This window comes from Phalacrocorax carbo, chromosome 4 (assembly GCF_963921805.1).
Source record: "Phalacrocorax carbo chromosome 4, bPhaCar2.1, whole genome shotgun sequence".
Lineage (NCBI taxonomy): Eukaryota > Metazoa > Chordata > Aves > Suliformes > Phalacrocoracidae > Phalacrocorax > Phalacrocorax carbo.
In genome coordinates, this window is record NC_087516.1 from 29,321,317 (window position 1) to 29,345,153 (window position 23,837).

At 39.6% G+C, this 23,837-nt stretch overlaps 1 protein-coding gene across 2 annotated transcripts in view; it reads right to left on the reverse strand.

Moving 5' to 3' along the window:
* The window catches only part of CORIN (corin, serine peptidase), a 164,348-nt gene that overhangs the window by 105,467 nt on the left and 35,044 nt on the right, over nt 1-23,837 (reverse strand). The window lies entirely within an intron of this gene.

The following is a 23,837-nucleotide window of genomic DNA, read 5'->3' on the forward strand; positions in this document are numbered from 1 at the left end:
ACCAAACGAACCCTTAGGTGTTTTCACAATCCTGTGATTCTCCACAAAACTGGACTAGAAATAAGACAAAACAAATTTCTTTCTGACACGGGTGGGATGAACACATGGTAAGAATAGCCTGGATACAGGCAACTTTGGCTGAAATTATGAATGGAAGTCATCAAAAAAATCAGGACTAATTGGGTTCTGAAGCTGCTCTGGTTTTGATGTTTCCATAAAGTTTCTCTTTTTGCTACCGTTCTACTCTGCAGCTGGCTTACCTGCCAAAACCATCAACTTGCTTACCCATTTTTCCCAAGGTGATGGTTTTACTTCCAGTCTTTCTTATCTATCCTACCAAATAGAATTATCTCATTTTACAGGTTGAACCCCTACCCTGTCCTAAACTGTCGTCCCACTCTTGACCTTCCACAGCAACCTTTCTCTGCTAATACCCTGTCATGTGCAGTAGGCTCTCAGCTATGCATTATCAGCAGGTTAACTTACTACATGAAGTTCTTAAGAGTGAGTTTCACAAGCCATACACCAAATTCAGAATTTTCGTCAAGAACAAACTATTAAAATCTAGTATCTAGGACAGCTCCCAACTTTGATGAAGGCCTTTCTAGGGCATCTAGTCAGGCTCCACCAGCATTTTTTCCACACTCAAGAGAATATCCACATTGTACAATAAGCAAGGACCTCAGTCCATTCACAAGATCAGACTCTGACACTAATCATTCTCTAAACAAATCAAACTCATACTAAATGACCATCCCAACTCTACCCTTCTCAAGGGGGAAAACTTTTGAGCACATTCAAGCTTTAGCACTCCTCATTATCTGAGCAAACTGGACATAGGTAGCACCAAATGGGGTAGATCCTTTCCATCACCAGACATTTTGGGACTGGCTTCTTCCAAGAATTGTGCAGGTCATTTACACCTAAGCTCCCAACTTGATAAAAGCTGGGCATGTAAAGCACACAGGATGAAGCTCTAAGGGTTCAGCAAGTCTGTCTCTTCCTCATCTTTCAGATTAGACAGTCTTCACTGTCTAAATGCACTAGTGGCAAATTCTGATATCTATGGACAAATACAACCTCACATAAGGGTAGGGAAAGCAATGCATAATGAAGAAAAATTTTATTAGAGCTTTTTCAAGTTGCAATGTCTTTGAAAGGATGGACAAAAAAGGTGGGTTTCAAATTTATCCAGACTTGGTAAAAAACAATCTCTGCTTTTTCAGTGCCTGATGAGTACACTCAAAGTTCCCCCCTTTGTCCTCTCCCTCTCCAGGAAACTCAACAAAAAAAGGAATTGAATCTTGCCCCACTGAAATAAAAGCAATTCTCTCCCTTCATTCTAATCAAGCTAAAACTAAGGCCACAAGACCCCATGATAAGACTTCCCCTCTCCCTCACCCCCACCCTCCCCCCCAAGTATGGCCAACAAGAAATCTTAGCACCAGTGTACACCCATTTTCTGCTACAATCTCTTCTCACTCCCACAGTACAGTGACTAATGGATCTGTTCATCCAGGAATCACATTTTTCCATATAATTCAGGGACAGATTCTCCATTCAGAATTAAAAGTGAATGCTGGGAGATCAGCAAAAAAGTGGTGAGCCTCCAAATTAAGAGAACTCTCACAAAACTGCAGAGTGCGGTTTTCAAAAGTGACTGTATGAGTTAGAACCACACGCCAATGATTTTCAGTGCAACTTCTGCTCTGAAGTTGTACAGGTATTTTTGAAAAATACCACCAGATGATCATCAAATCTGTCTGTCAGGCTGTGAGGCCAAAATCTGGTGATAGCTTTCCAGGGGAAAGGGTTAAAAAGTGCAGGGAAGGGAAGGAAACTCACTTCAAAATCCCAAAGTTTTCTTTTAAAAGATGCCATCTCTTTAATGACTACTTACTTCATGACATTTACACAGTATCTTGACCTGCTATAAAAATTTAAAATCTCCCTCCATTTTTTGCGTTATATTTGGTATTCAAACAAACTCACTGACATTTATTTGTACTGCAAAGATTTTTTTAATAACATTTTTATTGCTTGGGAAAGCTTAACAAGAAAACACAAAAGTTCTGATTTAAAGATTAAAAACATCAAAGCTTTTACAGCAGAATGTTTTTTAAACTGCTAACCTCCCCACAGTAATCTCTTGCCTATATTCTTTTACTTATGCTGGGACTACATTTTCAGGAACTGTTGTGATAAGAGCATAACATACCCATGCAAAATTCTTGGTCTCCTCCACCCATAAAAATTTCACACTGAAGTTATTTAAATAAATCAAATTATCCTAAAATGGGGTGGGGTGGGAGGGGGGTGTCACATAGGGCTTACACAAGTGGAATTCCGACAAAACGATTCACAAAATCATCATGTATCTCCTGAGGCACAGTGGAAAGATAGTCCCTGCCACGGCACGTGCCAAGAAGCAGAGACATTTTGGCTAAGATTATGTGCATGGGGTGTTTTAGACCTTTTAAAATTCACACAATCCTGACAGAGAAGGGCTACCATTCCTTGAAGCTATCTAATCTTTCAGGAGTGCTCAGTGGCTGGACAACACAGCTCTGCATTCAACACTCATGGCCAAGAAGATGGAATTTTTTATCAGTTAAACAAGAATTTTTAAAACAAAGAGAGATGGAAGGAGGGACAAAACCCAGGACCTGTCCTTGCAACAGAATCACAATCCATCTTCAGTTCCAACAACCTTGCATTCCTGTAAACCGACATCAGTTCAGTATTAATCCCAGGCACACCCGTATCGTGGAACACTCTTCTGGAAAGCAGGTGCCTGGGTTAGAATATTGTCTTTTTAATATGGGTCCTCAGTCCACCTCTTCTATTATTTGTTGAATCATTCACCCAGCAAGTAAACTACAGTGCAACAGGTGAGTGACCTCCACACCTCTCAGTCAAAAAACCATAATTTCAGGGTAGTAGCAATTGTTGTATCACAGCGTTATACACATCCTGGATTCTCACCGCAGTAGTAACAAACGCAACAGTCTCAAAACCCTTCTCCAGTAAATTAAGGAAAGCTACCTTGTGGTTGTACACATTTAGTTCTGCACAGGACTAATGAGCTCAGGAACAGCACCCCACTGGCCCACTTACACCACACGGAGCTGCAAAGCACACATGCATCAGCCCTCTCCAAGCTAGACATATCCTTATTGCTTTGCAGGGGACCTCTCAAGTTCCACAAAACTGCATAAATTGGTCATACTTTGAGTAACATTATTTCAGAGCAAGGTTGTTTCACCTAAACTGAGACCAGAAGAAAACTCAAAGACTCTCGATTCTGATCATTTGCACAAAACAAGTCCCTCCATTAATTCTTGCATCAAACCCAATAGCTTGTGACAGACAGCACGTATCTTTTAGAAAGGCAAGCCTGCTCAGTGCCAAATTGCTCTGTACGTGGGCAAACAGTAATACGGACACAGCATTCTACAGAGTAAGGAATAATTTATTTTAAAGGACATTAAAAGTAGGAGAAAAGCTATCTAAAATACAAGCAATAGGGACTGCTTATTTAATGAGGAGTAGGTATTTAAATAAAAATATTAAAGAGATAAGGTAAAAATACATTTTAGTAAGAATAAGAGGGTGGGATTTTTTTCAAATAAGAAGAAAATCTGAATAGCACTAACAGCCACAGATGTAAGAAAAGACTGCAGTAAACCTCAAAATGCATAACTATTCTAGCAAACTGCTAAATAGTGCTCCATACATACAGGCTAAGTGTGTTTTATAAACTACGTGGCCCTGCAGTGCCAGAATGCTAATCTGACTGATGGTATTAACATACTAGTACTAAACATGTTAAAAACCAAGCAGGAAACAGACCAGAGAAGATAAATGCCAAATGCACACAGAAAAGCCTCAACCTATTTACTTCTTTTCTCCAGTAAAGATTCATTAATTATGGGGAATAGAAGGCACATAAACCAGTTTTGGCAATACCTGGAGGGGAGGAAAAAGAGCAGTGAATGGAAATAACAACATGAAAAAGCTATTGGTCCGAACAGCATGGTTCCTAATTATATGGGTCATTTCTGACATTCATCTAAATTAAGTCTTCTGTTTATCTCTGGCTATTGCCAGATGGACTGAACTGGTAAAAAAGGGCTTCCTTCTATTCCAACAATTGCAATGGAGGTCTAGAGTTTCATAGTCAATGCTGTGGAAACTAATTTAAACAACATATTTTCCCTTTCCCTCTCTCCTCTTCAGATTGTTCCCAGATTGCACTTCCTATGGACTGCATCTGCACAAAGTGAACTTGTCTACAGAACTGAGCTGACTGAAAATAACCACCTACACTCTTTCCTGAAAAGCAGTATTTATGGCAGCCCCAAAGAAATGCAACCAGAACTGCAGCTTAAGCTTGATTAATCACTTTAGTTTTAAAACACTCAACCATCCCTGTAACCATAAGCTCACAACTCCTGACCCAGCAGTGGTTGTTGCTTTGGGATGTTTTTGAGGCCATGCAATGAACTAGCTCTGGACACTAGCCTGCCTGAAAAGAACAGCTTTTCCTCTCCTGCCACGCTTTTTATGTTTTTGGTCGGCGCAGGGTGGAGGATAAAAAGAGGGAAAAAATAACTATTGCACATGGATCAGATCATTGTGTTGAATAGCTTTTTGGCAGAAAAACATTTGTTCTAGGACAAGAGAAGGGGCAGTGCAACAGCAGGAAGCAGTGGGTAGGATCAGAGCCTGCTCGCAGCAGCTGAAGCAGTACTTTTGCAGAATGCGTAATCACTGCCCAGCACCATAAAGCACTTTGAAAGGGTTAGGAATATTTGAATTGTACCATCAGAGTCAACTGCTGTCTGATGAGAAATGAAAGAACATCTTTACTCTAAAAATGGATTAATAAATTTGGTGCAACTCTGCATTCTAATGCATCCATTTTCTAACTTGTACTATAAAAACAGATCTGGATCTTTCCTCCTGGCATCAGCCCTTTTAAACATAATACAGTTAAAATGATGCCTTCTGTTAAAGCTAATGTGAACTGGTCTAGATCTCCACTAGGGTATATTTTAACTAGGATTGTCATAGTAGATCTGCAAAACAAGCCTCTGTCTCGGGTATGCAAAGTGTAACATGGTATATGAGAGTGCTTGAAGAGGAAAGTATACAGCCTGATTTTCATATCCCAGGTCAAGTCTGCTGACATTTCAATTAGCAAATAATCTTTTTAATCAGAGCAACTTTTACAGAACATCTTTATGAAGCTTATGGAAAATGAAGCAACTGTTCAATTTGCAGCAGCAATCACCACCTCCTTCATTACAGAGCTTAGTACACTTTCAGTGTTAAGTTGCACAGTTGCAGTCCATAAATCCACTGATAAAGCCTCAGTAAACCCAAGGAAAAATGTCAACATTCACTTGGCTTTTTCATAGCAAAAACTCTACCAACATGGAGTCCTAAAATGTCTTGAGAATTTCTAGGAATCCCATTAAAAAGAACCAAACCAAACCCCACTCATTGATTCTAACTTAGAACCTCGCCTAACTTGCCTACAGCAGCAATTTGCAGACTTCTTGATATGGGAATGACCTTCAGCAAATTTTTTTCCAATCCCAGGTTGCCATGTTCTCCTGACCTTGAAAGGATCTTGTGACGCTGCTTGATTTCACAATCTCATATGTGAGACATGAAGCTGCAGAATCCATTTTTTACCTCCTCTGTCCTGTTGCTATTGGATGTCCAGATTGTCATGGACGTTTGCTCCAGACCAAAGGAGCATGGCATTCCACCTAGCATCTGGTCTTTTCAGCAAAATTTCTTTCCAAAACTCATTGATGTCTTCAAGAATTTTAATACTTAAAATTTACTACGAAATCTTGGTACATTTTTCATTTCAGTTAAGGCATAAGATGGACAGCTTTTTTTGGCCTCCCTCCAGCTATGAATTTCTCATGTACAGTCCACTTGGGACTGAATCTGATATTGCATTTCAGATGTTTTCTCTGTTACTCAGAAAAAGCGCCCCAGTAAGTGATTTTCTTCTGACAGACTTCAACAGATGCCAGGAGCTAGGATCTATCCTCTAGAATCCACCCAGCAGGGAAATCTACAAATTGTTTTCTCCTTAGTTCAAGTATCAGGAGTTAAAATCAGCTATTTCACAACAAAAGCATAGTCCCTGTAATTTGTTCCCATGAATGCTGGCTTGAAAACATGATTTCCAGAACTCAGGCAGCCTCCATTTCCTGACAAAAGGGACAGCTTGGCAGCTGAGTGTGTACGCCAGGTGACTGTTCCCTTCTAAACACATTCTCAGGCCCTTCTTTGCACTTCTTCCACACTCTAGGGAAGCTGCATATTTGTTCTCTTCCAGGACACATTACACCGTAACAGAAAATACCAACCAATCCTCACAGAACCGCACACAGTTGTAACACACTACTGAAGAAAATAAAAAGGATACATACACATTCTGGAGGAAGAATGCCAACGAGGAAGAGCACTGTTTGGGTGCTCTTTTAACCCCTTGGGAAAGTACAGTTAGATGCAGGATAACATCTTGAGAAATTTAAGAAACTAATTATATAATAAAAGATTAATAAAATTGAAGTAGCAATGGTGTCATACCCATCAGCTTTACACTGCAAGAAAAGTAAGGTGTGAACAAAAAGATATTTTTAATTACCACACCTGATACATATAAAATATTTTTAGCATTTTTGTCAAAGAAAAATTGAGCCGATAGATTATAATAGTTTATGACTGTCTTCTGGTCTTGACAGCTCCACCAATGGCAAAAACATATCACACCACCCACTGGCCAAAAGCTTTCAGTGTATTAACTACTGTTTTGTCTCTCGTGGACACAATTAATTTCTCATAATTAAAATAAAATGGAGATATAATTTGTCTCACTTTATTTCCCTGGGTTTTGCTTCCTCTTATATGATCTAGTGAGAGGATTATGCCCAGCAAAACGTGCTTGTGTTTCCCAGCTCTCTCAGTAGCAGGTGTAGGTGGCAATGGAGGAGCTGCAGGGCAGCCTCTGTGAGGAGCGGTCAGGGCTGCCCCATGCCTCACACAGCCGGTTCCAGCCAGCTCCAACCCATCCACCGCAGTGCTTGGCTGAGCCCCGCAGCCACGATGGCAGCACCTCAGGGAAAGCAAGTTTAGAAAAGGACAAAATGGTGCACAATGGAATGAGAGTGAGGAAAAAAGGTGAGAAATAACCCTGTGAACACCAAGGTAAGAGAAGGAGGGGAAGAGGTGCTTCAGGCACCAGAGCAGAGATTCCCCTGCAGCCCGTGGAAGAGACCCTGGTGGAGCAGGTATCCACTCTGCAGCCTGTGGAGAACTCCACGCTAGAGCAGGTGGATGTGTCCTGAAGGAACTCCAGCCTGTGGAGAGCCTGTGCTGGAGCAGGCTTACCGCGAGGGACTGCAGCCCATAGAAAGGACCCAACAGCGAAGCAGGGGAAAGTGTGAGGAGGAATAAGCAGCAGAGAGGAACTGTTATGGACTGACCACAACCCCATTCCCCATCCCCCTGTGCCATTCACATCAGGGAGGAGGTAGAGGAGATGGAAATGGAGTGAAGTTAAGCCTGGGAAGAAGGGCGGGAAGGTGTTTTAGTTTTTGTCTTTGTTTCTCACCATCCAACTCTATTTTTATTTGGCCATACATTCCATTACTTTTCACAGAATCACAGAATGGTAAAGGTTGGAAGGGACCTCTGGAGATCATCTCGTCCAGCCCCCCTGCTTGAGCAGGCACACCTAGAGCAGGGGGCACAGGAACGCATCCAGGTGGGTTTTTAATGTCTCCAGGGAAGGAGACTCCACAACCTCCCTGGGCAGCCTGTGCCACTGCTCTGGCATCCTCACAGGAAAGAAGTTTTTCCTCAATATTGAGGTGGAACTTCCTGTGTTCCAACTTGTGCCCATTGCCCCTTGGCCTGTTGTTGGGCACCACTGAAAAGAGTTTTATCCCATCCTCTTGATACCCACCCTTTAGATTTGTATAATCATTGATAAGATCCCGCCTCAGTCTTCTCTTGTCCAGGCTGAACAAACCCAAGTCTTTCAGCCTTTCCTCATAAGGGAGGTGCTCCAGTCCCCTGATCATCTTTGTAGCTCTCCGCTGGACTTGCTCAAGCAGTTCCATGTCCTTCTTAAACTAAGGGGCCCAAAACTGAACACAGTACTCCAAATGTGGCCTGACTAGGGTGGAGCAGAGGGGGAGGATAACCTCCCTTGATTGGCTGGCCATGCTCCTTTTAATGCATCCCAGCATACCATTAGCCTTCTTGGCTACAAGGGCACATTGCTGGCTCATGATCAACCTGCATTTTGCCCAATACTGATGGCAATTGCTAATTGATCTCCCTGTCTTTCACTTACCCCACGAGATTTTTCATCTTGTTTTCTCCCCCCACTGTCCTATTGAGGGGAAGGAGTGAGGAGGAGCTGGGTGGATATCTGGCAGCCTGCCAAGGGTAACACACTGTAATCTAATAAAAATATTCTTTCTTTTCAAATTCAAGTAACATGAACAACTAATTGAAAACATTAAAACCATTTTACAAAGGAGATTTAGTTTTGAACTAAATTGCATTGCTGCACTGTCTTTTTAAATCTTTTCTTTAGCTAACCCAGATCCCACCTAGCCCGGTCAGATTTGGATAATTTTTATATGCTTCTCATTGCCTGAAGGTGGCCATGATGAGGAAGATAAACCACATGCCAGCCAAGAAAACCTTAAATAGAGACACTGGACTCAAGAGTCACGTGGAAAAATTTCACTAGGGTTGGGAGAAGAGCCCGAGAGGAGAAACTGTAGGTCATCTTTCTTTATGGAAGGCTAGACGGAAGGCAAAGAAGAGACAGGGACACTTCAAAGATGCAGTAATAGAATCAGATCCTTTGGATAGTTCCTACTATGGGATAAAATTCTGATGAGTCTCTGTCAGGCTACATTGGTTATGAGAGTATAAATTGGAGGAAGACATAATATGGACAGAAAACCAAAATCAAGCTGTGGAAGGAAATATCTTTAAAATAAAATTCTAAGTTTTCAATTCTTTTCAAGTCTGATCAACATCTTTGTATCATTTGTACTATTTCCTTCAGTATAAAACTCTCAATTCTTCCAAAAAGTACTCTGTTGGCTATTCTGCAGCTGTTTGTGTCAGGACATATTTTGAATCACAGTTTGAAATCAATAAAGAAACATCACAGACAGTTTGGCTATACTACTCAAAATATACCACTCAAACTAAGTCACAATTTTCTTCATACTTTCAGGTTGGATCCAGTTCACTTGGCTTTGTTTTTGAATCAGCCAGTTAAAGATCAATTATTTTTTAATTTCTTTCTCTGCTTTCCCTTAACATTTCCCCTTTGAGACTCCTGAAAATGCTTGTCTTTCAGACATCTGTCCTAAATTTGCCATTGTAAATAATGAAACAAAGAATGCATTTCATTTCTTCAACAATGTCAAGCTCTTCAGTGTCTGAATGATTCTTGCCATCTGTTGGAGACTCCCGCTCTCTTCTCCCAGAATCTCTCTTATTCTGGATGCAGTGGAAATTACTCTTTATATGACTTAACCTGCCATGTAATTATATTTCCTTTCAGTTTCCATCTTTACCTTCCCTTCACTTTCTGTATTACAATGTCAGCTCCATTCTATAATTACTACAATCTTGTACTGTCAATACAGCTCTTATTTTCAGATAGAGTTTGTATGTCCCTATTTATATACCTTCTCCCCTACCCAAGACATAACAATTACTTATAATGAGGTCATATTACCTTTCAATAATGAGTGCAATTATAATGAGTGCCATTTACTTTTCAACACATCCCACCTTGTGTTTCTTTGTTATTTTCTTCTACTTGGATTTAACCCAACTTTTCTGCACTTCAAGGCTCATGGTTTAGATAAGATTTTTAAAAATTGTTTACATAAGAATTTTAAAAATAATTCTGAGAGTGCAAGCTATTCAGATACAAATAATTTTAAAATTTACAGTAACTGGGGGGGGGGGGGGAAAGGGTGTTGCATTTTTATCTTAGGCCTAAAGAACCATTACAGTTTTATGTCACTTACCCCTCAGTTCCATTTTCTCCCTCATGGAACACTGGAACAGTTAGAATATGAATACCACAGATGCATTTTTATCTAAATAACACACTAAACAGTTGTTGTAACCAGAGTACCTAGTCATCTTTCCAAAAATAAATCTATCCAAATGAGAGGATAACATTTGCTTTATAAGCCATTAAAAATTATATGTTAATGAAAACATTACAAATAAAAAGAGCGCACTTAACTTTATTTGCCTGTATATTTCAAGGCACTAAACTGAACATTTGAGACTGCTATATCAAAATTTCATCTCTTTCACTGGATATCCAAAATGAGACATCCAGTTCTGAAAGGCATTGAACATTCACAACGCACAAAGTCTTAAATTAAAGCTTCATGTAATTAGTGGTGCACTACTCTAATAAGCACTAGCTGGATGCCTCAAATCAGGTCACAGGTTTGGGAAAGGTTGCAGAGCCTCTCTGGCAGACCATGGGTAATTAAGAGAACTCCTAAGTTTAGCACTGTGCTCAAGATCCTGATAAGAAACTACTTAAAACTCTTCATATCCCTGCACGTGGGAATAAAAAGGTAGCCACAGAACAAATGGACAATTTTTTTCAGAACTACTGAGCAACGGCAGACCCCGTTCAAATCAACAGGGAAGGTAGGTGCCAAATACTTATTGAAAAGTACTGACTTTTGCCTCTTTGGAATTTCAATATTGAGGCTAGACAGCTTCTCTTTGGAGAACATCTTTTAAGCATGTGCTGAAGTGCTTTCTGAACAGGGATGAATATAGCATATGCTCAAGTGTTGTCCTAAATAGTTGCCTTCCCTTTTTAAATGTGTCACTTTCTTGATCTCTGAAGCTCCTTAAGATTTAATGTGAGCCAAGATACATTGTCACCATAATAATGGAAAAATAAAAAGCTTGCTAAAGAGACATCTGTAAAAGAAGCAGGTCTCAAATTCTTCATGACAAGAAAAGTGGCTTGAAAGAAATTGAAGTAATACAATGAATGAAGAATAGCTGAACACCGCTTACTCATCTCTGTTTCCCACTAGGAGCCTCTTCAATTGCACGTATGCCTTTTGTATCTATTGAGGTACATTTGCACAAAATCAAAACAATATTTCAAACTTCCACTCAAACCAACACCTAAAAAGAAATAACATGTACATAATACATGTCATCTGCCTTTGATTAGCTCAAAACTTCTGTTAGGAAAATAGACACAATTCACTTCTGCAACTGTATTAAATAAGTATTTTAGGATATCTGGATAGAAGTCATTTTCAGAGTGATTCCATGAAAAAAAAAAAAAAAGTTGTACTCAACAAGAAGCTTATCTCATAAGAATCTCATGATTCAAAATCATTTATTTCTTAAGCTTGAGGCTTTAGAACCTTTATTAACAGCTCTTGTGTAATCAATGCATTTGGTGCTTCCATCCCGAATCCAAGTCTATAAACGATAGGACAAATAATACAAATACAGTTAAGAAATGCTTTCTTAGAGCAGAAGTTCTCAAGCATTTTCATAATAGAGGCCACATCTTTATGGATTATCACACACACCTCCATTCCACCCAGCTGTTATTTCTCATACTATATCGCAATTTCATAACACCCCTAAAGCAGTTAGAGCGGTTGCTTTTTTTCCTGCTAAAACAATGTACTAGGGAATTATGTCGCTGTGATGGTTTAATTTTAAAATCTCACCCCAGCTATTCACTAAATAGCCCAAAGGTTTCTCCACAGATGTACACCAGGCGACATTTTCTATTGTCTTACAACTAAAACCAAGGTCCTCTTAAATGATGAAAGCATTCTTTTATTATATACTCACTTTCTAAAAAAGTAGCATAAAAAGCTATAGTTTCAAGATTAAAATTAATCTCTAATTTTTAAAGACAAAGACTTACTGAGAGGCAAATTATTCTATAGCTATTTTTCTCTAACCTGATGCCAACTACTATCACACAGGTTATTTGCCAAAAGAAGTCACAAGATCAGTGTTCACTTTGTTGCTGTCTCCCACTTACATCTGCTCTCCATTAAAGAAATGCTAAAACTACAGGGGGTTGCTCTATCACAATGAAATAAGAGGGACAGATTCTCCCCATCTTAGGCTGTTATCGTGATCATATTGATCACTCTAATGAGCAAGTCAACAGAAGTGACTGTGGATGGAGAAAACATCCTAGAGCCATAGAAGATTGCTTAGAACCTTAATCATGCTCCATGACACATCCATTTTGACCCTTTATTCACTAGATCACTGAAACTCAAATATCCAAAAACTTATTCCCCCACTGCATACATTCCATGGTCTGATGTGGCTATCTTGCTACATCATCTTTTACACCATGGCAAAATAGTTAGGTCATTTATTGTCTAAAACATTAAGATTTGTCAAAAGATTTCACAATTTTAATTTTAGTAAACTGTTTTTGCTATAAAACATGTTAGATGCCACAAAAAAGTGTACTCTCTTAATACTTTGAAACAAGGTTTTGTCTGTGAGGACTCACACTGGAGCAGGCTTATCCCGAGGGACTGTAGCCCATAAAGAGGACCCAACAATGAAGCAGGGGACAGTGTGAGGAGGAATAAGCAGCAGAGAGGAACCATTACGGACTGACCACGACCCCCATTCGGCCTGTGCTACCCACAACACGGAGGAGGTAGAGGAAATAGGAATGGAGTGAAGTTGAGACTGGGAAGAAGGGCAAGGGTAGCGGAAGTGTTTGTTTTGTTTCTCACCTGCTCTATTTTTAATTGGCAATACATGCAATTAGTTTTCCCCAAGTCGAGTCTGTTTGCCCATGATGGTGATTGGTAAGTGATCTCCCTGTCTTTCACTCAGCCCATGAGCTTTTTCATCTTATTTTCTTCCTCTGTCCTGTTGAGGAAGGGGAGTGCAAGAGCAGCTCGGTGGGCATCTGGCAGCCAGCCAAGGTCAATCCACAACAATATTGTCCAGTTAGCTTAAGTATTTACTTTGAGAATAAAAGGGGTTGTGTTATGATAGAGCCTATGTTAAATAGAATATGTAAAACTAGTTATTACCCAGAAACTATGTAAAGATAGTAGAAAGTGCTAGATACCTTCATTTTGAAGATTTTTGTCACTGGTAGGTAAGTAAATCCTCCATATCTGTACTGAAGTGTACCAAAGCTTTAATGTGTATGATATAAGGGCACAGAAGAAGACAGAACAAGATGGGTCATCCTATTTGTATTTAGAAAGTATGTACATCATTCAAGGGCTGAGACAGTTCAAGATGTCTTTTAAGCTACTACGTTTTTAAGTTCTTTTGCTCAAAATGAGATAATTCCTTTTTAAACTGCTGAAAAAAGCTTTATTTGCTTATTTTTGTGTAAGTTTGGGTTGTTAGATAATCGTGTTGGGCTGGACTTCATTAAAAATGCCACAACCAAGATTGATAACATACACTTTAAGTTCCTGATGCCTCTGAAAATTAAAATTGAAGTCAAGCTAAATAAGCTTGTTCAGCACATCTTTTGTAGGCTTGCTTCTATAAGAACTAACCTATGGTTAATTCCAGTTTGGAATTCAAAGCATTTTGCTTTGAGTCATCTAAAGTGTTTTGAAAACCAAATTTGAGAGAAAAAAAAAATTCAACAAATTTTGTAACATCCACACTCATTTGATCTATAGGAACCTTTTGCCTTTCTAGAACTGCCAAAACCAAAATCAATTAATTCCCAGCTAGTGTAGGAATAAGTTCATCAGTGACAGAATCACCACTTTCATGACACTTCTCATTTCCTTTGCAACTGACAAACTATTTAGTTGTACAATGGAAATAAAAAGCTCTTACCTGAAAGTATCCATGAAGCACCCAGGAAGTGAAGGAAAAGACAATGGGAATACTTAACTCTACATTCTGTTGTAAAAGTACAATATTACAAACAGCTGTCAACAGCAGGGTCCCCATTTCCCACAGTCTCTTGACAAGACCAAAATGTCATTGAGGAGCAGACTCAAGACTGGTACCAGAGTCAACAAATTTTTGGTAAACACTGTGTCTGTAGCCAATGCAAAAGAAAAAGTGTGTGCAAACAGCAATACCTCCAGTACCAAAATGCAGAAATGATTAGGAGATGGAAAACAATGTAAAAAGAAGCTTTCCTTCTATCTGTGAGAAATGAAATGTTTCCTTTGCTAGAACTGAGATCCTCTACAGTACACTGCAAAATGGAAACAAGGATTAAGAAGCACTTAAGTAAAAGCACTAATAGCTTTTATTTTAGGTGCTTATGGGCATAAATGAAACCAGATTTCCCCAAATCTGCAGGATATCAGAAGTACTTTGCACATGAAATGTAATGTCGTGATCCCTAAAGAAAGGCTTAAAACAGGAGTGCCTTTATACATCTTCAATACAGCACAAAGACATAACCTCAAGAGGAGCCATATTAAGTCTGCTACATTCACATGCAGGTAGACATTTGACAAGTTTGTCAAATGTTTCAATAACAGCCACGGTAGCCTAAAGATATAAGCAAGGTACTATCAGAGTAAGTTTCTAACAGAAGGTCATGACTTTTCTTAGGTCAACTGACACAGTGAGAAAAACATTTCACAAGACAACTGAACTGATGCAATGGCACAATACTGCTTCCTCTCAAGCATGTGTGTTTGCCATTGACTTTAAAACAACTTTGGTGCCAAACCAGCCAAGAGCCACGAGCCAGTGTTAGAGCTGAGTCAGCTCATCGAGGAGACAGCAAATACCAGCACATAAACAGAAGCGTACAGCATTGTATGGCTCTGAGCAAAGGTAATGGGGACACCTTCTCAGCGCTGCTACCCTCTAAATGAGGCCCAGCTGACTCACAATAGCTTCTGTGGCGAAGAGGGAAACAACTTTTTGAACAGCAAATCCCATCTGCGGATCTGAAATGGAAGTCAGACTCCAAGACTAGCTGAAAACAATTGCTCTGCATTTAACTTCATTCAGCTAATGAATTATACGATTTGAAAGGAATGACTGGTTCTCAACTCCCCCTTGTGCTCTAAAGGTACCAAAGGGAGAGGTGATAAGGCTACTGACCACCTGCAGTAGAGAGAAAAACAATTCATTATCTCCCAGGTCACAGAAAGGGGATTAGTCATAGGGGAAATACAACTCATATTTTAGATCAGAGTTGAGTGTTATCATAAATTTTTTTAAGGCAATCTGTACCAGCTGCTGTACAGTGGAACACCACATCCAGTCTGCACCAGAAACTTCTTGCTCAGAGCTTAATGCAGTCATAAATTCCAAATCACTTATTCTCCTGACCAAAGAATATTGCAGAAGGCTGGACTCCTCATCAAGCCACCTCATTTTTTTTGAACCACACTTCTTCCACCAGGGTGCTTCCAGATGCTGCCCTTCTTGACTGAGGCACATATTTGCTTCTTTAATCCCTTGGGCAGGCACAGCTGAGAGCAGGTAAGCTCATTAGCCAAAGCTGAGGCTGAACACCTACCCCCCATGAGGTGTGAGCTGGCCTGTATTCCAGATCTGGTATTTCCTAATTACAGGATTCTTTAGTGAAATTGGAGACATATTTCTAAGAACCGACTGCTAAATAAACAAAAGGCACAAAATGAAATTAATTTTAGGATTAGGTCTATCGTTAGAGACTATTTTCCATGGCATATTAGGTTGGACAGGATTTTGCTATTGTTTTGAAACATGTGTGTGACTTCAGTACTCTTGATAGGGTTTGTTTAAAAAAAAAAAGGGGGGTGAAGGGGAGGTTAAAAAAAGGGGGGCGAGGGCAGGGGGGTTAAAGAAAGGGAGCTTCCACAGGACCCAGCCAGACATCCAGATGGTTTGGGGTTTTTGTTTTAAACAAATTTGTTTTCAATAAGTAAAAATTAATACTAGCTTGATTGACAACATTTACTTATGCACCAACACTGTTATGTTCAAAATAAAATAAAAAACCACGGTGCTTTGTGAAAGACTTTATCCAGTTGAGATACTCAACAGGCTATGAATAAGTCAGCATAGAAATAGGCTGTCCCAGTTGTCTCTGGCTAATGACCTTTCTAGAATAGCCAAATTACTCTTCTGATCTGTTCAGTAAGAAGTTAGGATCCTTTTTTCCAAGTATATCTCACAATCATAACTTATGCCCACCTCACTTTCAGGCAAAATTAACACAGCAAACCCCTCCCTGTGAAATCTGTCCAGAAACTAAGAGCAGAATACAGCACCACACTTGCTAAGCAGAACAGCAAGTACATGAAGCCTATGCTTTGCAAACTGCAGTTTCCTGCCTGGCAATTTGCGGATGGAGCTTAAGATCCAGGTGTTAATTTTTAAAGCCCTGGCTAACTAAGGACTGATCAGTCTAACAAATTACTGTTTTCCCTATGGAAAATTCCCACAACTGTGTTTTTCAGAGGTATGTGTGCGCTTGTTTCATTACAACCTAGATAGTAATTGTTTGTCTGAAGATCACTTTGTTAGCCAGAAATACTGCAGCCTCAATCTTCTGAATTTGATAGTACATTTGGCAAAGTATATGTTGCAGAACATGATATACAACTTCCTGGGCCCTTTCTTTATTCTGAGGGGATGCCACTGACTCTCCTGTCTATATCACTGTTTTTTAATGTGAAAATGATTTTATTAAAACACAGGTGTTTAAGAGCTTAACATAACTGTGGTGAAGTTTTCTGTATCTGTATGTCAGTTCAGGTTGCATTTAAATCCTATGAACATGACACTTGCAAGTTGCTTGTGCGAACTGAGATTTTTAAATCCTCATACTTCAATTGCTGTTCTCAGAATGGAATGTCCATTTATTTCTTTCACATAATTCCACTAATAAATACAGATAGCTTCCTTTAGTGCTCTCTCTTATAGCTCATTGTTTAATTACCTGTTAATTAGAGAGAAACAACAGGTTTCCCCATGAAAATTAGGACAAAATTATCTCAAGTACCATTAAACAAGCTGTAATGTCAAACTTTTTTCAACCATGCAAAATATTCATGTTCTACTCCCTATGTGCAAATAAATTTTTTATACCTTATAATCATAGACATACTGTTTGAAAGAGTCCTCTGGAGGTCTCTACCCAACTTGCTTCTCTGAGCGAGATTGCCACCAGCACGTTGTCATCCATGACTTTGGCTGAGTCTTGGAAACACCCATGCTAGGGATCCCACAGCCTCTGTGGGCAACGGGTTCTACTGCTGCACTACCCATCCACTGAAAAAGCTTCTCCTGATTTCTAGTCTGAACTTCTTCCATTTTATTTCATTGGAGAGTATTATTAGGATTTTTTAAATTATCAGTCATAATAAAGGTGAGAAAGACAGATTTCCTGTATGGAATAGTAGCTAAATTAATCTTTAACTGTATTGAGCTATTTATCACTTTCTCAAATTCCCAACCCCATAACAATTTCAAATCATGGTACTCATTACATTTTTCTTGAATTTCACATGATTACGAAAGATGACAGTGACTTCAAATCACTTTCTGTTGTATCAATATGTTCACCTTCCAGTTTTTGGGCAAGAGTTAGATCTTACCATTTTATATTAATGATGCTTTGTACCCACACCTGGATACACTCTATCTATTATACTCCATAACATACCATGCAGAAGCATAAAGCAGATCAAGTTTAATCACACATAAAATCACATGCTCCTACCAGATGTAAGGTGCACCTTTGGAAGCGAAGTCATCAATCACAATATAGAAAAAAACATGAATTAACATCATCTTTTTGTTGAAATAACCACATAAAAAAAAATTTAAATAGTTTCAGAGAAGCTGATGGTCTGAAAAGGAAGTCAGTGGCTGCAATTCTCAGCCGATTATCTTAAGATATGCATTGTTTCATTGTTCCCATTCTTGAAAGGTTCATGCCAGGCTAAGCAAATGACTTCTTGCTTAGCCTCTTGGTCAGTACATGGTTCAATTTTGACAACAAACATATTTTTAAACTACAAGCAACAAAGTGTAAAAAAACCTAATGGATGCATAAAAGGCATAAAGCTGAAAAGACTTCTGTTCTTCAAAGTTTTAAAGATATGTACATCCATAACTCCAGAAGCACACATACATCATTTAAAGACTAGAACAAAGCTAACTTTGTAGTTGTTTCCAAGGAGGGAATCTCCCACTCTAAAATAAACCACGCTGCTGACAGGCCAAAGAGTAAAGATACATGGAATTGCAAAGGAGGGTGTGATGGTTATTCATAGTACTCATTACAGTATTAATCTCAAGAGATACTTGAGGTCTGTTAGATATCTTATGCAGAACATTGTTTCCTAAAACTGCATTTGGACAGATTATAATCTACAAACAAAATAGTTTCAACAAGGAGCCATGAATTTAATACAGGGAATTCAAATCACAAGCTTAGCTAGAGGTAAATGTATGAAAGTGTGTTAGCAATCTCATTACAGTTCCCAACAAGTATTTGAAGTTTTTGGCAAACTTACAGTTACCTGAGAGCAGCAATACACCAGGTGATAAAAGCTAGTAACTGCTTCTTCCTTATAACTTAAGTTGTAATGAAAAATATCTCCATATTCTATATAGACAGTAACGACTTTTAAGAATCTTTTGGATTCTAGCTGATTTATCCTATATATCAGAAACTTAATGGCTTCCTTTCCAAGCTGTGCCCATGCACCCATATGAAACAGCAATGGTGGAATAGGCAAACTGATGAAAACCAGGTTCTTGCTATCAAACTTAGTGAAAATTCACCATGTGTTTCAATTATAAGTCACTAATTTTGCCATGTCAACTTAACACGTCATGTTAATTTTAAATTTCTGCTAGACAAGAAAACCTGAATGTCTCTAGTGATTATTTTGACTAGTGAAAAAAAAAAAGTATTTTTTAATGAGGACCACATTGCCAAAATTTTAGGGCAGCTTTTTTCACTTTGTTTCTTTGATTTTGGGAGAAAGCGTAGGTATTGGTGAGATAAAGAAACAGAAGCTGGAATAGAAAACACTCTCAAGCATGAACTCAAGCACCAACAAAATTAATAGTTACCATATTAGTCCACTCAAGCTTGCATTTGCATGAAAAAAACACAGCTGAGTGGCTAAACTCCTGGCTTGGGATTTAGGGGACCACTGTTCGTGTTCTTCTATGTCAATCTGAAAACCAAAATCATTCTGCCTTCAGGAGAAAATCATGTTTTAACAATGTTTTGAACTTTTTTTTGAGGACAATACCCCTGAAGATCTACCATGGGTCTATTGCTGCTATTACTCCTGGGTCCGTTCCAACTTGTATGAGTAACTAAACATAAATTGAGCTAGAAGTCAAAATGACTTATTAGATCACTGCTTGAGATACTGGGGATTAGGGAGATGCAAGCCCATGGTCTGACTTGGGATGCAGTTACTGGATACCTTAGCTTCAGCAGAAAAAAATATCTTTAGTATGAGCAGCACGAGGCAGGGAGAGAAAGGCAGGGAATTTCTTGTTTCTGTGCCACATGACAAATCCCGTCCAGCTATCCCCACAGCAGTTCTCATATTGCTCTTTCTACCAAACAGAAAGCTGGGCCAGACTCTGCAGGTTCTAGTAGTGGCAGAACACCAAATACAAAGAAATGCTGGGTAGAGACAAAGAGATTTTTTTCATGTAAAAATTAAACATAGTGAAATGACAATAGAGAGGATTAGGATAACCTCTAGACTGAGCAGGGGACTGCAAATAAATTGCTCAAAGATGTTCATGAAATGTGAAAAGACCTCAGGGTCCTCTGCATAATAAGAATATTTGTTATTTAGGAAAAGAGTAAAAGATGCAAACATAAATGCTATGCTTTTTGAAATGCTTAACAAGTCCTCTGATACAGTGACTTGCCTTTGCAAAGGCACTTTTCCACTTCATTCTTTCAAGCAACCATTCAAGGCTCAGGGCTTTTTTCACCCTCCTGCACACTTGTGCAAGTGCAGGGAGGAGCATCCATGTTCATCTGGGATGCATGACTTTTCCTAGCACTCTGACTAGTACATTCAGTATAACCCATAGCTGGAAATAAACATGTCCCTTATTGCTATCCACCTTGCTCTTTACTCAGTTCTTCTCCTAACAAAAGGTCTAGAGGCCCAGTGCTCTCCCTGGACTCCCCAACATAGACTGGAGCGGTGCAGCCAGTCTGCTCCTCAGATGACAGCCTCTGCAGTCCACCTCCCCTACCACCAGTGTCACCTCGCACTAACACATGGGGAAACCTCCCTCTCCTCCTCTGCAGCTGCCACTTCCCATCCTCTCAACGCAGACAAGGCCTGTGCCTGTGTTGCCCACCCCAGCTGTCCCTGCCCTCCCCGAAGGCACCCTCAGCCCCGCTCTTGGCTCCTGCAGGGCTGGGGGCTGTGGCAGCAGTGCTCTCCCACGCTCACAGCACAGCTCCTGGGGCGGTGGTGACCAAGAGGCTGGAAAAGTGGGGCTGAAGCCAATGTTGCTCAGTGACAATCACAGGCCGCAGGAACCGTTTTGGGCGCCATAGGGACTCGCCAGGGGTTCTGGGGCTGTGCTGAAAAACAGGTCTTGCTCTCTTAGCTCCTCACACCCTTGGAGCCTTCCTGGGGGGGTGCCACAGAAAGGTATGGCAGATGATCAAGCTTGGTCACATTACTTTTCGTGTCAGGATCTGAACGCTGTCACAGTTCTCCACTGTAACTTTTTTTGTGGAATGGCAGAGGTGTTAGTAGACTGTCTGCTAGGAAAGAAGCATGAGAGACTTGGCACAGAAGAAAAGGGATATCAAATATACATATGCATAGACATTAGTGAGTGGAAGAAACAAAATCAGATACTAATACCTCTTGTCCCAGTACATATTCCATTAGTTTACAGGATGTTTTTCTAGGAAGAATGTCAACCCTTGCATTCTCTCCTTCTTCCTTTCTCCCCAAATCGGCAGTATTACAAAACAGGGAGTCTGCTTCACTTGAAATTAAAACATCCCGCTCAATCTCATACACTTGAGATCTCTCCTGGTCAGTCTCCCAGTTTACTGCCTATCTGCAGCCTGCTTTTGTTTCAAAGAGAAAAAAAGTACCAATAAAATTATACTGATATTTATCTTGGAAAAACATCCTTTATTTTTTAAATAATTACTCTTTAGTTTATTGGTCTTTTTCTGTTAAGCACTGATTGACAGATGAACAGAAATTTACTGCACATACTTCTACATTCCATGAATATACACTACTGAACCTATTCATTCACCTAAGGCTCCCTTCCTGATGTTTTTGCTATCAGAAAACTCTCCAGTGAACCACCCTAGTGGCTTAGGACCATGGCCCATGCCTTAAGAAAACATTTAAACATGAAGTCACACAAACTCAAAACCCTCAATAGGAAAAACTTATTCCTTCTCTTGCTTTCCAACAGAGAGGTAACACAGGATATGTTTAACTCAGAAGCTGGCCTTTGGTACAGCCCAGCATTATATGTTGAAGAAAAATTCTAAGAATTTTGGGCATAGATAAGGAACAAACAACTAGCAGGATAACAACAACTTCTGGCAACCTAAAATCTTGAGCCTTCACAAGTCCGAGGATGCCACTGGACTATTGTGTTTAAAAGTCCCCAACACACCATGCCCTCATGAGTTCAAGAATTTTCATACGTTCTGTTTTTTTCATCATCCTGTGGCAATGAGTTCCACGAGGCCTCCTTTTTTGACCTTACTGTCTGATAACAAACAAAAAAAAAAAACAAGGTGGGGGGCACCTCCTGATATACTGATAAACAGTGAGAAATTGTTCCCTGTTCTATTTCTCCAGGACACTCAAAATAGTATGGATATCTACCACAACCACTTACTCCTCAGTCAGTCATTTTCCAGGAGGAAAACAGTGTCTTCCTCCTATTTAGTGCCTCCTCACATCTAAGTCATTCCATCTCTCCACTGGTCTGGTTGCCTGCTATTTCCCTTTTCCAATTCTACTATTATCTTTCTGGACTTATAATAGTGATGTAATGAGATTTTCTGTTTTGTTCTTCGCAGGCTTCAATGATGATGCCTAACACCCTGTTTGCCTTCTTGACAGTCACGGAGCCAGAATGCTGTCTGCAGCAAAACATCATGTCTTTTATTTAGGTGGGAAAACTAGCTGAGAGTCCTGCATTGTATTACATAGAGTTAGGGTTGTTCCCCACTCTCCATCATTCTTTTACATCTATTAGCACAAAGTAATCTAAACATCCCATCAGTCACTCTTTCCACTATGAGACCTTTATGTGATTCCCAGCTATTCATTTTAGGTGGATAATTCTGTATTAGCAGAAATGTTGTTACTTGACTATTCACTGCTTTCCCAGACCAGAAAACCCCGTAAGACTTAATCGGTAGCTTTCTTCACTGTGGAGCCTAACCATTCATTTGTATTTTTCCTTCTGTCTTTTAATGAACAGTTAGTCTGTGAGAAGAGTGTCTGTAAGACTTCTCATGTAAGACTCTTGTTAACAGCATTTTGAAAAGCCATGTTGTATTAACCAGCATTTTCACTGACTCCCTCAAAGAACTTTGTAACAGACTTGAGGCATTGTTTCCCCTTGTAAAAATGAAAATAAACTTCTTCATCTCCTCCTTATTCTATCATGCATTTCCATTTACCCACTAATCCATTCTTCACTAGAATTTCTGCCAAAGAACTTCCTTCTGCTTCAAGGACTTTTTAAATAATTGATGTCATATGTGCCAAATTTCATTCCTCTCCGTTTAGTAATTCAGCAATATCTTACTTGTGTTATTTTAAAGTCTTGAGTGAATACCATATGGTCACAATGTTTATCATTTCTCTTATTAATGTGTTCTAATGTCTTTTATTGAAGCTGTGGTTCACCAGTAAAGCAAATCAGTGCTAGGGATACTAACACCAGACCAAAAACATTACAGCCTCATGAATGCCAGTTCAAATGTGTTCAGAGAATTTTGCCTGGTTGGTTTTGCACTGACAGTCTCTATGTTGTATGATCTATCATTCGTCTTTTAGCACCCTGCATAAAACGAGCATAAAGTCCAAGTCACACATACTTACTACATCAACAGAAATGCATTCATCTCCTCACGTTTGAACCAGATGAAACGTGTGCCAATGGCACATTTGCTAGTGTGCACTGATGATGACGGAACATCAGCCTCACACTTCATTTGGAGATTAATTTCCTTATAGGATATGCCTAAAAAGCTCAAACCTCCATTTTACATGGGTTCAAAATAGTTTACATAAATTCATGGGAGAATACTCATCAGGATTCACTGTAGATCACTGGACTCAGCTGCCTTATGTTGTTGAAGTATCTCTGTATGCTAGTCCTAGTTTATTCCTCTTTAGGCATGTGCTAATGGTCCCAGTTGGATCCAGAGACTAAGCAAAAGAGACTTAATTTGATCTACTCTACCATTCCCATGTGCTCATTAAGTTTTACTTGTCCCCCAAAAAAATCTTTTTACTCCAAAAGGCTATTCCAGTCTCACTATTCCAAAACTTCTTTATATCTTAACTCCCAGTTACTCCCCATCTCCCTCCACATCAGAATATGTAACAACTTCCTGTGGACATCAGACCATGTTCTCTCTAAGAAGCAAAGCTTAATGGGAAAGGAGAGATCAAAGAGGCCGAGGATGAGTGTGAAGAGTTAATTTGCAAAGGCCAGGTACAAGCGAGGTAGTCAGGAGCCCTGTGTACCCATGAAAACTGCTGGCTTTCTAGTCCTCCATG